The sequence below is a fragment of the Anabrus simplex genome, chromosome 10 (genome assembly GCF_040414725.1).
Source record: "Anabrus simplex isolate iqAnaSimp1 chromosome 10, ASM4041472v1, whole genome shotgun sequence".
Taxonomy (NCBI): Eukaryota; Metazoa; Arthropoda; class Insecta; order Orthoptera; family Tettigoniidae; genus Anabrus; species Anabrus simplex.
The window spans coordinates 45,091,793-45,107,182 of NC_090274.1; the positions used below are offsets into that span (position 1 = coordinate 45,091,793).

Sequence of the window (15,390 nt, forward strand, 5' to 3'; positions counted from 1 at the left end):
GCAACGCACAGGGGAATCCTTGGGTGATTATTTCGAAGGTCTGTAACCAGTGGAGACCTGTCCTTTGTACGTAGTCTTGTGTATTTGCTGTCTATACCACAATAAAACTATATTTACCAATGGCCTGTGTTCTGTCACTTTCCTACGAGAATCTCCTGAAGTCAGAATTTGTCTTCTGGCACTATGCATACGTACATGCCCTATATTTCCAAATGCATATCTTAGATTTTCCGTGTTGTCTCCTGTTCGCGAGAAAAAAAATAGTTGCCCGGACTTATGACTCGACCCTCGCATATTCTAAAAAAACTAACACGGTATAACTGTTGTGTTACAATTTACAGAGGTACGGGGTTTAAGTGTACAAGCTACCGATTTACAATTTCTTGGATGGGAATGACAGTACTTCCATTTCTTAAAAGGTAAAATTCCTGTTATTTGTTGAGCAAAAAAGTAATACATTTACATAATTCAACACGCTTACTGCTTGATTTTGCACAGTGTTGTAGTGTTTGAATTTTCCTGTTCCTAAATTTGAAAATAGTATTTAAAACGTATCAGGCGTCCGATGATAATAGGTAGCCTCTAAATGATTGAGTTTCATCACGAGTGGGGACATACAGTAGATATTAACTATCCAAGATGAAAGTACAACAATGTAAATGTATCTAACAAATAGATGTACGAAATGCCTTCAAATAAATAACCTAACTGATGTTATTCCCGGTAGGCATGATTGGATTGGTGAGTTTATCAATTAATTTAAAGCCAAACCACCACAAGCCAAAGCTTATCCAACTAACACTGTTTTGTATTAGAAATGCTACAGCACTTCTTAAAATTTAATTGTAAAAATAATTCATAACGTACATTACAAAAATATTTGAGGTTGTAGGCCTCTTTATTGTATCCGGTCAAAATACACAAACTGCAATGAACATAAATAACGTATTGCTTACAACGTAAAATAACAATGACGTGGATTTCTGCGCTCTTTCATTATTTTCTGCCTCCATTTCAAACTTGGGTATCACCGCAGTGATCGAGAGTGATTGGGAGAACTTCCCCCAAAACTTCAAGGCTTGTGACATGACCATAACGTCATTGTGGCTCATCACCTGCCTGCACGCCCGCTTACTTCAAGATAAAGTCTATCAGACCAGGGTGATCAGTATCCATACTCATGAGTGCCAAATAATTTTCCACTACTGGGGCAGTAGTTCCAGTAGCGCGGGACTCGAGCGAGCGAGTAAATGTTTTCATTCTCCTAGCGCAGGTCCTCTCAATCGCCCAAAATCTCATGCGTGCAAACCGAGGCGCCAGGGGTTTTGTGCACCGTGCATCGGTCCGGCTCGGTCCGGTTGCGACCAGCGTTTTGTCTCGGGGCAACACGGTTAACCTCGGCCAAGCTCGGCTCAACTCTGCTGGAACGCTGCAGAGCAAGTCAGAGGCAGGAGCAGGACAGGCGTAGGGAAAGAGAGAGACAGCGCTCTTGCTTAAAATCCAGGAGTGGGGGTCTGCACTCTGGTCAACATAGCGAAGTCTTCTTTTGCACCTTGGGCCGCGCAATGCACCGGTGCATGCACTCTGAAAGGAAGGGAAGGGGCGGGCCACCTAGAAGGTAACGCGTTCTCTCTGCCCAGGAGATTCGGTGGGTTTTGGAGGTTTGATGGAGTAGGGAGCGGAACTCATTTAACGACGCTCGGCCACCTTAACTTTGAAACATTCCCGATTAGCCTCCTGACGCTCGGCATTGGTCATTTTAAACATTTTTGGAATTCTAAGAAGCCATCTGTCACAAAACTTAATTGAGGAAGAGATTTTTCGCTCGTCTTCACACCAGAATTTTCTTAAATGTCTACAATTTGATTTGTTTTCTGTTTTATACTTGCAGAAATGAATATTAGACGAATCAAATGACACCTTATACAATATACTACCACGTCGGAGTCCAGAGCTACACTGTTAGCCACGCGGCACTTCGATTTATAACCGTAATATTAAAAGAAGAGTTTTGACATTTATAGAGCTGGAGAAAGGAACATAGCACGCTGTTGCCACATTTGTGTATCCTGTCTACTTCCCTTCGCTTCCAGGTCACTAGTTCGTTCGTTCAGGCCTCTGTGTTCTGTTGTACGTAACTCAGAAGTGAGAGGTTTGGCAACTCCAAGCAACACGAACCGGCCAGCAGGTTTGTCTCCATGCCAACCGCAGTACGTCCGCCCTCCTTTCCATGACAATCATACTCCATACTCCCTTCTCCCCACCCAGGGAGGCAATAAACGGACCTCCGTCTAAGAACTGTCAGAACGCATATTTTAATATTGCGATTATAGTTCCAGTAACACCATACAGAGGCCAGACTCTTGCTGCTAGATACACTGGCCCTTCCTCCTTACGATGAGGTAGTAAATACTGTCCTTGGATCCGTTGTCTAGAAATTATTTCCATTTTAACATTTTCATGTTTTTGTAAGTCTCACCAGCCCAAGTACGGTTTTAAAGCTACAGACGCATATAATTTTGTTGTGTGTCAGCCCCGTGGTAGCTCCTTTAGGTATTTCCAGGAAGGGGCTGGTGACTCAGACGACCTGGAATCTCCCAGCCGGCCCTGTGGCCGGCCTGTGGGGTGGGGCCGGCCTTCCCGTGTATTGTTCTCGGCGGCCAGCTTACCTGTGAGTTTCTTTGAGATTCAACGGGAATGTCCTGCCTCCAGTGACATCGTGAAATTTCTCGATCAAATTACGCGACCTATAAAAAAGGAGACGAGCCACGGGGAGTCAGAGTTGGACTCCGTGTGGGAGTCAGTGTTAGAGTGAACGACAGTTGGGCTTCGAGGTGGAGCCAATGTGACACTCAGTGAGCTGGGGTTCGGTGGCTGGGTTGAGGGCAACAAAGGTATTGGCTGTCGCTAGTATACTCCCGAGGTCTGAACCAGGTGTGTGTGTGTGTGTGTGTGTGTGTGTGTGTGTGTGTGTGTGTGTGTGTGTGTGTGCATGTGTGTGTGTACTTCTGTGGATTGAGGACCGCCGTGAATCAGCGATTGAAGCAGTTATCGTGAGCGTGAGGATAATTGGACGGGTGTTAATATTCGCTGTTGTGAGTATCGTCCTGCTGTTGGACACTGTTGATCTGTTGCTGACTGTTGTTCACTTCATGTGACTGTGTGAAGTACCGGACTATCACTGGAGTCGAACCGACGAACAGTCGTCGTGCGTCGTATAGCCAGGGGCGCTGTGTTCAAATCCAGCTGTCTACGCACAGCGGCTGTATGAGTTGATTGACTGGACCTCTTACTGTGTGTACAGAAAAGAGATTTGTAAATAGACAAATCATTAGTGTGACCATTCATAACTGGTTAGAATTGTTTGTGTTTAAATATGTGTGCGTGCATTTATTAGGTCATTCTGAAATAAATTAGAATAATGAAACAGATGGAGTTTTATATTCGTAACAATATCCTACGGGTGATAGTTTCGTCCGTCTTGTCAATATATTATCATTGCTAATTTTTTACAATTATTTCACTCGTACATGTTCTGGAGCCCCAACTCCCCTCATCAGCGATTTCTACCTCATAAAGCAATATTCCCCACATCATAAGTTATACATAAGACATCGTCAATAGTTAACATTATTTTTAACACATACACACACAATGACCATTTCTTGATAATGTTTGCTATGTAATAAAACACATAAAATCACTTATGGTTATTCTAATGTTATACAACACTTTAAACCACGTATTAAAACGTCAGCTGGTTCCTTGAAAAAATCAGCCAAAGATAAAATGTTTCTTGCTACTCTTTGTTCTGTGCATGTTTACTGTTGCACCCACTTTAAGCGTATTAAAAAGTCAGCTAATATATTGCCGAATGCGGCCTGGCGAAGTAGGGGGCAACGCGTCCGCCTGTCACCCGGCGGCCCCGGATTTGATTCCCGGCTGGGTCAGGGGTTTTAATTGTAAATGATTAATATCCCTGGCCTGGGGGCTGGGTGTTTGTGTCGGCCTTAAAGTTCCTTTCCTCACATTCAACACTTCCTGCATTCCAATTACACTCAGGTTCATATCACATGGTGCAAGTACGGACAAAAGATCCCTATAGGTCGACGCGCCGAACAAATAGCAAAATATATATATTACCGAAGTTAAAATCTTCGCCTTGTTGTAGTTAGAACACTTTCTAGAATGAACTGATTTACCATTGAATTATTAGACTTCTTAACATCTAAATGCGTAATTGATTGTATCAGGTCGGACGGAATCATACTATGTTGGCGTTGGGCTGGAATTTTGACAGAGCGAATCAAACCTCCCGTCATGCCCTTGAATTTGTGGCTAGTATTTGCTCTTCCTATTCTAAAATAAGAAGAAACTATGTTAAACGGACTAAAACAAGTGCGAAAATACTGTGTATGTATGAATGCAACTTAACTTACGTATACTGTCTGAACGAAGTAAGCCTACTCGCTCACCAGCGAAACACTTACTAGTACAGTACCTATAGTTGCGGCAACCTGAGGCTTGTCGAACTACAGACGCATTCTACGTATAATTAAAAGTGATCATCAACGTCAGGGGAGACCTCATATAGTACTTAAAAGAAGAAGAAAACCTTCTGAGTTTTGAATTAAAACAAACTGTAAATATGTTACAAAATGCCCACATTTTAATGCAAAAAATGGAAGAGTTAATATCTCACTATACTCTCACTGACCACACAAACACCGACGTCAGGTTATTACACAAACAATATTGTTGACTACTGGACAAGAGAAAGTTCCTGGGAAGAAACTGTAATGTTTGTCTTCCGGTATTGTGCTCTATTACATGACAATTTATTCTAAATAGCTATTTCTCTTCTCTCGAGTTACGATCTGTCTTCAGTAGATTTGTATCCCGTTTGCATTACACTGTGTTGCAGGGGACACGCCACTGCCTCCCACCCAACCCTTTAAACAGATTTCTATGAATTGCACAACTTGTTTCAAAATACAGTGAAAACTGTCCTAAAGACCACCCCTATTAGATTGATTTTTCCAAGAACCGATTAAAGAACCTATGAAGACAATGTATTTTGTACCTCCGACCAACGACCAGACACTGTCTTGGTATGACATTTAAAGAAAACACCATTTCTTGGGGTGAATCTACTGTATACAGTAGGATTGTGCACGAACAGCTGGTACATTATTATAAAGCAAAACTACGGTGGAGTCCCGCTAAGTCGAATCCCCGTAAATAGGGTTTCCAGGTGTCCCGTATTATACGGGATTTCCCGCATTTGAATGTCTGAACTACTACCCCGTTTTATCGGCATATAGGACGCCATTTTTTCCAATGTTTTAACAACTCACTTCTGCCATTAGCTTTGGCCAACTATGAGACGCATGCGCACATTCAAATTCGCGTTCGTAGTAGCGATCAACAGAGTGCAAGGTTTTCAAACTGTTGGAAACCATAAGCAAACCAGTTTCCGATCCTGGACAAAAACTCTCAGAGTTAGCGAGTCAGAATATGCGTGCGCATACCAAGGGCCATCCATGTTAGTTTCAACAAATCGATCAATCAATCAATCAATCAATCAATCAATCAATCAATCAATACTGATCTGCATTTAGGGCAGTCGGCCAGGTGGCAGATTCCCTATGTGTTGTTTTCCTAGCCTTTTCTTACATGATTTCAATGACATTAAAATGTATTGAACATCTCCCTTGGTAAGTCATTCCAATCCATAATTCCCCTTGCTATAAATGAATATTTGCCCCAATTTGTCCTTTGAATTCCAACATTACCTTCCTATTGTGATATTTCCTACTTTTAAAGGCGCCACTCAAACTTATTCGTCTACTAATGCCATTCCACGCCATCTCTCCACTGACAGCTCGGAACATACCACTTAGTCGAGCAGCTCGTTTTCTTTCTCCCAGTTCTTTTCTAGCCCAAACTTTGCAACATTTTTGTAACGCTACTCTTTCGTCGGAAATCACCCAGAACAAATCGGGCTGATTTTCTTTGGATTTTTTCCAGTTCTTGAATCAAGTAATCCTGGTGAGGGTCCCATACACTGGAATCATCCATACTCTAGTTGGGTTCTTACCAAAGACTTGTATGCCCTCTCCTTTACATCCTTACTACAACCCCTGAACACCCTCATATTTATGGGATTACTCCAATGAAGATCTTTCCTTATATTAACATCCAGATACTTACAATGATCCCCAAAAGGATCTTTCACCCCATCAACGCAGTAATTAAAAGTGAGAGGACCTTTCCCATTTGTGAAACTCACAACCTGACTTTTAACCCTTTTTATCATCATACCATTGCCTACTGTCCATCTCACAACATTATCGAGGTCATTTTGCAGTTGCTCACAATCTTGTAACGTATTTATTACTCTATAGAGAATAACATCATCCGGAAAAAGCCTTACCTCTGATTCCACTCTTTTACTCATATCATAAACATAAAGGTCCAATAATATTGCCTTGAGAAATTCCCCTCTTAATTATTGCTGACCTAAGAATTACTTCACGGCCGTGATTAGTTCCTCGAGTTACCTACAAAATACGTAAAATTTACCAAATATAAATATAACCCCACTTCTGTATTTACGTCTAAGTATACAAATTTCAGACTTTCAAGTAATACTATTAGTCATTCACGTCGTTATCTTGCCATGTTCATCCATTTTTAAACTTGAAGTTACGAATAAAACCCTCATTAATTTCTGAAGCTTACAGAGTACAAAACACGTTGGTTCTAAACAGCTGACGTCTCCAACCACTTCCGTTCGTAGTGGAAATTAGCTCGTCACGTTTCAAACTGGTTGCCAAACACGCATGCGCATATGGACAATAAATCGAATTATCACGGATTCGTTCTGAGAACAAACTTATGGTTACAATGATCTGTTTACAGTAGCATTTACCTGCAGTTCAGTCCATTATTCCTCATCTAGGAATTCTGCACTATGATCGGAAGGTGTAGTCGGAGAGCGAATCGCCGGCGTCGAGCTCAAGCACGGGACTCGCGGGATCAAGACACAGACATAAGCATCTGGTTTTCGTCAACGCAACAATTAACGAAATCCTGCATTCTTTCACTTTCAAATTATTTTAGCAGAAATGTTAAAGGCGGTATAGTAGAGATGGGTTGTGAAAAGGATTTCTAGTCACCACTCCGAACTGCTCTATTCCGGGAAAGTTACTGTGACGAGAACTTGTGATTTTGTCACAGACGTGACTTTATTTAACGTTGTTCCGTGTTGGTAAAGACCTAGTTCTATACATGTATCTCAATGGACTAATGTGGATGAAACTAATAGAAGACGGTGAAACGTTAAATAAATCTGTAAAACACCATATGTTCACAGGTTAGATTTTAAAAGCTTGAACGTATTTATGTATAGGTTCTACATAATATAAACTACACATGGATGGGTTATAGGCTACATCGGAATACAAATACGAGGGTTGGAACTTAAATAATCGTAATAAGCGATGTCGTACTATGCGATATTTTAAATACAGTGTTTATATAAGGTTTAGACGGGACCGTTAGATTTCGCCGTTATATCCAGTACGACGTTAAACGTGACGTCGCAATAAACGGTTTCGACTGTAGATTGCGTTGTGCTGTGGTGGGGTGAAAGTAAGAGAGCTTTCATACTAGTGTTATTATAACGTGCGATTAACGGAGACTCAGCATTATTGAAAAATGTCATAAGTGAAGAAAAATATGGGTTTTAAACTGTTTATTTAGAGAAGGAAACAACAAAATACTGTAATAAAGTTTGTGCCTACAATGTACAGTAATTATGCCTAGTACAGTAAATTATATCTCAGTGTTTTCTTGAGCAAATATTGTTATGTCGTGTCGACATGACCAGTCCCTTATTGGCATTTGAAAATATTATTTAAAACAAATAATCAATTTCAGAATGAAGACTGGTTCATCATTCAGACAGTAACTTAACACGAGCATAAATTATTACGTATTACAAATATCGGTCACAGATTGCTTTTTTTTAAAAAAAATCTGTTATTGTCTTTTGCAGCAATGTCTGAAATCTAGTGAAGGATGCAGGAGTTAGAGAGCGTCTCGTACACATCACATCAGTAAGCGCAGCGGTTGGGTGTTGCTCGACGTGAATACGCAAGTTGGAAAGGTGGACGCGGCGTCCTTCAGAATGTGAAATGCGTTTCTCATTGTTGTCATCAGATTTGTCATCACCTTCCTCGTGAACGCCAGAATCTTGCTGCACCACTGACACAATTTCTTAAGCTATACGGCATGCACCTGACTGTCGTCATCTGCAAACTACCCGGTAACGTCATTTTCAGTTGCTTCCTGACACGCAGGAATTTGCTGAACGAAAATGTAGTTATGAAGCAAGTTCTAATTTTTTTTTTTACGTGTGATTATTTTTGATAGCTTCGTACGTAAAATATTCCTTCAAAATATTTACTGTATTTGTAATAATAATGTTAATTGTTTTACGTCCCACTAACTACTCTTTTACGGTTTTCGGAGACGCCGAGGTGCCGGAATTTGGTCCCGCAGGAGTTCTTTTACGTGCCAGTAAATCTACCGGCACGAGGCTGACGTATTTGAGCACCTTCAAATACCACCGGACTGAGCCAGGATCGAACCTGCCAAGTTGGGGTCAGAAGGCCAGCGCCTCAACCGTCTGAGACACTCAGCCCGGCTACTGTATTTGTGAACCAAGTTCTATTTTTCTGTTTACTTGTGAATATTATTGAAAAACTCTGTACATAAGACACGTTCAAAAATTTATCTGAGAAACAATTTTGATATAGACCACAGGCAGGCATGTATACAAGTGGAGGCACATGCTTCCCCTAGTGCAACGTTACTGCATTGTCCTGGCGTCTCAACGACGCACCAGTGCCAGCGTCTTGGAAAGGTGTAGCATTCCAACTGATGAACCCAGTGCTACACTGGAGCGAAACGCTGGGAATTTCACGATTGATAAAGCCTAAAGAGCTTAAATGTTTTTAAGCTCTATTATTGTTCTGATTTTTTCTGTTTGTTTGTGAATATTGTTATTATATAGGAATGTTTGCATTAATATTTGTTCCTTATTTCACATGACTGTGTTAATGTTAATCATCCCCCCCCCTCCCCCAATAATTACCCAAAGTCAGCGCGCCTGGCAGCTACCGTATTATTCTACCTCCTCCACTGACAGGGGGACACCAAAGGTGCCTCTAGAGATGGTCAAATATACAGGGATGTTAACTACTATGCTCCCAGCAATAAGAATCTTAAGACTTGTAATATGGAGTACTGTATGTCTTATTTGGACGCGTGTCGGAGGTCGTGCTCCTTGTCAACTGGGATGTATCAAGTAGCACAGTTAACCTCCGCGGTGAGGATGAACCGCGGCCCACGCTCTCTCCTCAGAGGATATCACATTTCCTCTCAACAACTCCTACATTACACGTGCCTTTGGAATTTGACCTAACATTTACCAGACATGTCAACTTTCAAGTCAGAAGACTTCTTTTACGACATGTTACCATCAATCATTGATGATGGAGCCTAACATGTAGGTCATCAGCCCCTAATGGTACGAATTAAACTACATGAAATAATTTAAAATTCCAAAATTCATCCACTGACCAGAATTCAAAACTTGATGAAGAAGAATGAATGGATGAATATTAATTTAGCGGAATTCAGCGGATCCACCTGACAATCTTAAAAGTTAAAATAATTCCAAAATCAATCCACAGACTAGAATTCACAAAGACAACGATGAACAAGGATTATGAACATAAAACAATCGGTGGATCCGACCCGCAATGCCCCACCTTCCCAGAAACTAACTTAAAACAATGGGGTATACTGACAAAGGGGCTGCTTCCAAAGCACAATCCTGATGCTTGTTGTCGAAAGGGGTCCAAAATCCACGTCAACGACCCCTCATAACGGTACTTAAATGTAGTAAAGTAGAACCATGGTACTTCCCATGTAGCGGTACTAATCACAAGTAACGCAGACTCACGGCGTTCCTCACATAATGGCGCCACTCATAGGCAACGCAAACCCATGTGTTCCTCACATAGTTGTATTAATCACAGGCAACGCCCAGACCAGACCCATGCTGTTCCTCGGAACGCAGACCCATGATGTCCACAACTAGATAATAATAATAATAATAATAATAATAATAATAATAATAATAATAATAATAATAATAATAATAATAATAATAACTATAATAATAATATTTATAATATATATTTATATTTATAATATATATTATTATTATTTCATTAGATTGCGTGTCAAAAGCCTGGAATTTTTTTTGCTAGTTGTTTTACGTCGCTCCGACACAGATAGGTCTTACGGCGACGATGGGACAGGAAAGGGCTAGGAGTGGGAAGGAAGCGGCCGTGGCCTTAATTAAGGTACAGCCCCAGCATTTGCCTGGTGTGAAAATGGGAAACCACGGAAAACCATTTTCAGGGCTGCCGACAGTGGGGTTCGAACCTACTATCTCCCGAATACTGGATACTGGCCGCACTTAAGCGACTGCAGCTATCGAGCTCGGTAAAGCCTGGATTAAATTCCAAACCTCTCCACATAGTTCACATCGAATGAGGGCATATGGTGAGGTTTATGGTGATTCGTCCACCGGATGGAGACGTTAAGCCTTGAGCAGACCCACTGGTGCTGTGAGATAGGAGTAGACTACGTGCCGGCATCGGGTTTCACTCTCTCCCTTCCTACTATCAGATATCACGTCATTCATTTCATTGGTTTCTCTGATGAGGCTAACGTCAGGAAGGGTCGTAAAAAATTCGCTACGAAGGAACAGCAGTTGGACAAACAAAACAATACAATAACAACAGTTCAATGCGCCTATGGATGCCATAGACTAATATGGGAACGTGATATGGAATGGGGCCGGTAGTACATTGCTAATGTCCCTCATCGGTGAACTTTAAAGCTTTTTTTTAAAAAAATGCTATTTATTCGGGGCGTCAACCTAAGAAGTTCTTTTGCCCCTACTTTGTACCATATGTTGTGAACCTGCGTGTATTTGGAAATGGCGGAAGTGCAAAGTGTTGAATGTCAGGAAAGGAACATTAAGGACGACAAAAAACACCCAGTCCCCAGGCCAGGGATATTAATCATTTCTACATAACTGTTGCATCCTACATCTGCTCTAATCTGCTTGTCTATCCTTGGTCTAGCCCAACCGTTCTTACCGTAATATTATTCATAACCCGGTCGGGAATCGAACCCGGGACCCTTGTGACCAAAGGCCAGCACTCTAACAATTTAGCCATGGAGCCGGACAGCAGTGAAAATGTTTGACCTGCTTTCATTTTCACGTGAAGTAATTATATTCCTGATAGGTGGTACTTCTCAACTCAGCACACTTGCTCAGTGATTCTCAAGGAGATTTCGTTTTTTAATGGCGCAATATAGGAAAATCTTGAAACTGCCTTCTGATTACTAAGTCTTACTTTCATATGGTAGTTGTCTGAATACAAAAGAGTCCAGTAACCAACATGTCGCAATGCTAGCGGACATTGGACTTTCTAACTCTACCATAATTATAATTATTACAGATGTCAGTGTTCCCCAGGGGGAGCTATCATCAGTGACCTAGAACAGACGAGCGGCAGTAACGAAAAGCGCGTGGGGATTGCTTCACCGCTTACGCGGTGATTATTCTTGTAAGGGGAAATGCGACGACATAATCACCCGCTATCAACTGTAACCAGAGGAGAAACAGGAAGAGTAAGAGATGAAGGTATTGGCAACAGAAAGTGAAGGGGCATGGAATACTTCTTAGGTCTCGCAAACTTACCACCACCGGGGTGGGAAAAGAACAAGAATTTCCATTCGGAAGATGGGGGGTTCGAATCGCACTGTCGGAAGTCCTGAAGATGGTTTTCGGTAGTTTCCTATTTTCACACCAAACAAGTGCTGGGACTGTTTCTCAGTTAAAGCCACGATCGCTTTCGTCCTAGTCCTATCCTATCCTAACCTATCCTAACGTCACCGTAAGATCCGTCTGAGTCGGCGCGACGTAAACACACACACAAGAACCTGGATTAAACTCTGTTTATGTCTTTACCTGGTATGAGGGCTATTTCCGCACTTCTCATTCCGGCAGTATCTGAAGTGTATATGACATTCACTCATTAAAATCTATCCGCAGTACTAACGCCTATGTATTATACATCAAAAGAAAGGTCTCCATCTCCGGATTACTAGGAAAATATTATTTATTTCGTAAGTCCTTTACTGGCGTAAAATAGTTATTTGTTCGAATAATGCGATGCTTAAGTTGTTCCAGTTAACTGTATTCGCCAGTAGATGGCTCTATGAAAGTTGTCTCTGGAGATCTTTTTATGTTGGTCCGATAGATTGAGCTGTGAAATTGTCAGAACTTTTCCTTTAGAAGCTCCAGGAAGCTGCAGGAAAACATTTGTTTATTCAAGTTTAAGCAGAGGTGAGATTACAATCGCTGCTGCATGGACAGGAATTGCAGCTTTGTTATTACCACATGGTAAGACAATTCACAACACTTTCGGTTTGCCTGTTCCAGTACCAGAGAGTTCAGTTTCGTGTATGTAAATGGAACAGCTCAGAAGCAGACGTTTTGCGAAAATCAGCCACAATTACTTTTATTATTGATGAAGCATTGATGATTCCTGCATTAGCAGTAAACTGCATTGATCGCCTGCTAAAGGACATTATGAGCTGTGAAAAAATGGATGGTAAGATTGTCATGTATCCAGAACGCTCAAATATGGCCAAAAATTAAAGTATTGCACTTGAAAACAAATATGAGTGCAAAGCCGCCCGGAAAGGAATTTGCGGCATCACTACCACAATTCGGAAATAACGAAATTGAAAGTATATTGCACTTGAAAACAAATATGAGTGCAAAGCCGTCCGGAAAGGAATTTGCGGCATGACCACCACAATTCGGAAATAACGAAATTCAAAGTAAAGTAGGAAATTATATACAGTAATAAGGGTTTCCAATGCCTTCATAAGTAATGATCTAATGATTCATTGGTAAGTCACGTTTTCGGCAATTTTATAGACTTCAGTTGTTCAGCTCACTATAACAGAGCAATTATATGTCCCTTCAATGATGACGGTAATAGCAAAAATAAAGATGTTCTTCACGTAGTCAGGGGAAGTTTTAAGGTATATAGCAGTGTCGATATTCCGTTGTCAGATGATATTATGAAGCTCCACTGATGACATAACTTCCATCAATTCAAGACTATTTAATATACATACTACTCTGTTACATCAATTTTTTCCTTTTTATTTTATATATACCAAAATGCTGCAAATATCCCACTTACTGGTGATGGTAGCTCAACGCCATAGCTGACTTCGCCCTCTTATGAAACTCTGAACGAATCGTCCGCTCAAAGCACTTGCCTTGAAGTTAAAAGTTTTTCCTAAGATTCTTCACAAAGCACTGGTCTAATCTGCGTTTTTGTTTTTGTAATTGTGCTAATGTTGACCAGCATTGTCTCACAATCAGCGCTGCTATGTGGCATTGATAAAATAGCACCACGCATCGCCTTGGCGAGTATTATATGAGTATTTAAGAACACCATCAGTTGATTTAATCTGCCTTACCAGTGCCTCCTGAACATCAGTTCTCTCCAACTATTGAAGGAAGGACGGAAAGCGCCGGGATTTTAAACTGTACAAGAATACCGAATCTGCTCTCAAAATTGGGTGATCGGTTTAAGGGATCAGGGAGAGTGGGAGGAGGGATGAAAAACCGGGAGAGTTGGCAAGTCTGCGGCAACACAAAGGCGCTACAATCCTGATTAGCCTACCAAGCGACCACTGCTCAGCCCAAACGCCAGTAGATTACGAAATGATGCGTCGTCAGCGCGTAAAATTCTCTCGGCCGCTATTCTTGGATTTCTAGATTGCGGCCGCTATCTCACCGTCAGACAGCTCATCAAACTGTTCTCACATAGGCTTAGTGGACCTCGAACCAGCCCTCAGATTCAGTTTAAAATCCCTCACCTGGCCAGAAATCGAACCCCAGGCCACCAGTTAAAAGTGAGAGTCGCTACCCCTAAACCGCGGGGCCAGCTAAATAATAATAATAATAATAATAATAATAATAATAATAATAATAATAATAATAATAATAATAATAATAATAATACCGGTAATTATTATTATTATTATTATTATTATTATTATTATTATTATTATTATTATTTTACCGACACGATTATTGAACCTATTTTAAAGATAAAAAGACTCAGCCAACTTGGTTCAAGGAGGTGGAAAGTGACCTACAGAGGATGGTGATCACTTATGAAGATATACAAGGACGCAACCCACTCAGGAGGAACCTAAAAGACCACCAGGGTTTTCAAGAAAGACCAACGACGGGAAAGACGTGGACGGAAGAAAGAAAAGAGCAATACCGGCAACGAATGAAGGAGCACTGGATAAAGATCAAAGCTCAGAGAAGACAGCTGATATAACGTGGTCCTTAATAGGCCGATACGAACAAGGAAGAAGAAGAAGAAGAAGGAGAAGGATTTTACCTATCACCGAGCGAGTTGGCCTTACAGTTAGGGTCGCGCAGCTATGAGCTTGCATTCGGGAGATAATGGATTCGAACCCCATTGACAGACCTGAAGATAGTTTTCCGTAGATTCCTATTTTCACACCACGCCGCTTCCTTCCCACTCCTAGCCCTTTCCCATCCTCGCGTCGCTGAAAACCTTCAATTTACCGAGTTCAATAGCTGCAGTCGCTTAAGTGCGGCCAGTATCCAGTATTCGGGAGATAGTAGGATCGAACCCAACTAGCAAAATAAACCTAACCTTCAATTTGTTAGCGCGACGTTAAAAGCACAAAAAAACTTTATATAAATTTCTAAAGGTTCGAAAGAATGCTCTTACCTCCCCTCGAAGAGTGGATGATGACTGTCACCTCAAGAGAATATGGGTAACACATTAGAACACACTTCAACATGTACACGGCTCGAGCGACTTACGCCGACTGAAGATTTTAGCCTTGGCACAGGACCACGATACAGCTGAATGCACGGCGACCTTGAAGACCTATTAACGTGCATCTTTTAAGTCACACCGAACACCTCACGTGCTGAACTCGAACTCCTTTACTACGAAAGAAGGCTGGTCAGGAATCTCTAACTTCAGCACTAGAATAACAACAACAACGGGCTCGACTACTATCATCCACGGATTCTAGCCAATCCGAATGCCAACGCAGACGGTTGGCATTCCAGAGTGCTTACATCTGACAGACCCGAATAGTGGGTTAAAGACCCCCACCTCCACCCCCAATTTGGAAATGTGCAAGCGTTTAAGGGTA

At 41.4% G+C, this 15,390-nt stretch overlaps 1 protein-coding gene across 3 annotated transcripts in view; it reads right to left on the bottom strand.

Annotated features, from left to right (window-relative positions):
• Window positions 1-15,390, bottom strand: part of mino (glycerol-3-phosphate acyltransferase mino) — a 348,653-nt gene that overhangs the window by 116,302 nt on the left and 216,961 nt on the right. Inside the window, exon 1 of one of the 3 annotated variants that reach the window (XM_067154308.2) lies at window positions 14,955-15,045. The exons of the other annotated variants lie outside the window; for them this stretch is intronic. The gene's annotated coding sequence lies outside the window, so the exon portion shown is untranslated. Of the gene's footprint in view, window positions 1-14,954; window positions 15,046-15,390 lie in introns of those variants that run through there. 3 annotated transcript variants of the gene reach the window in all.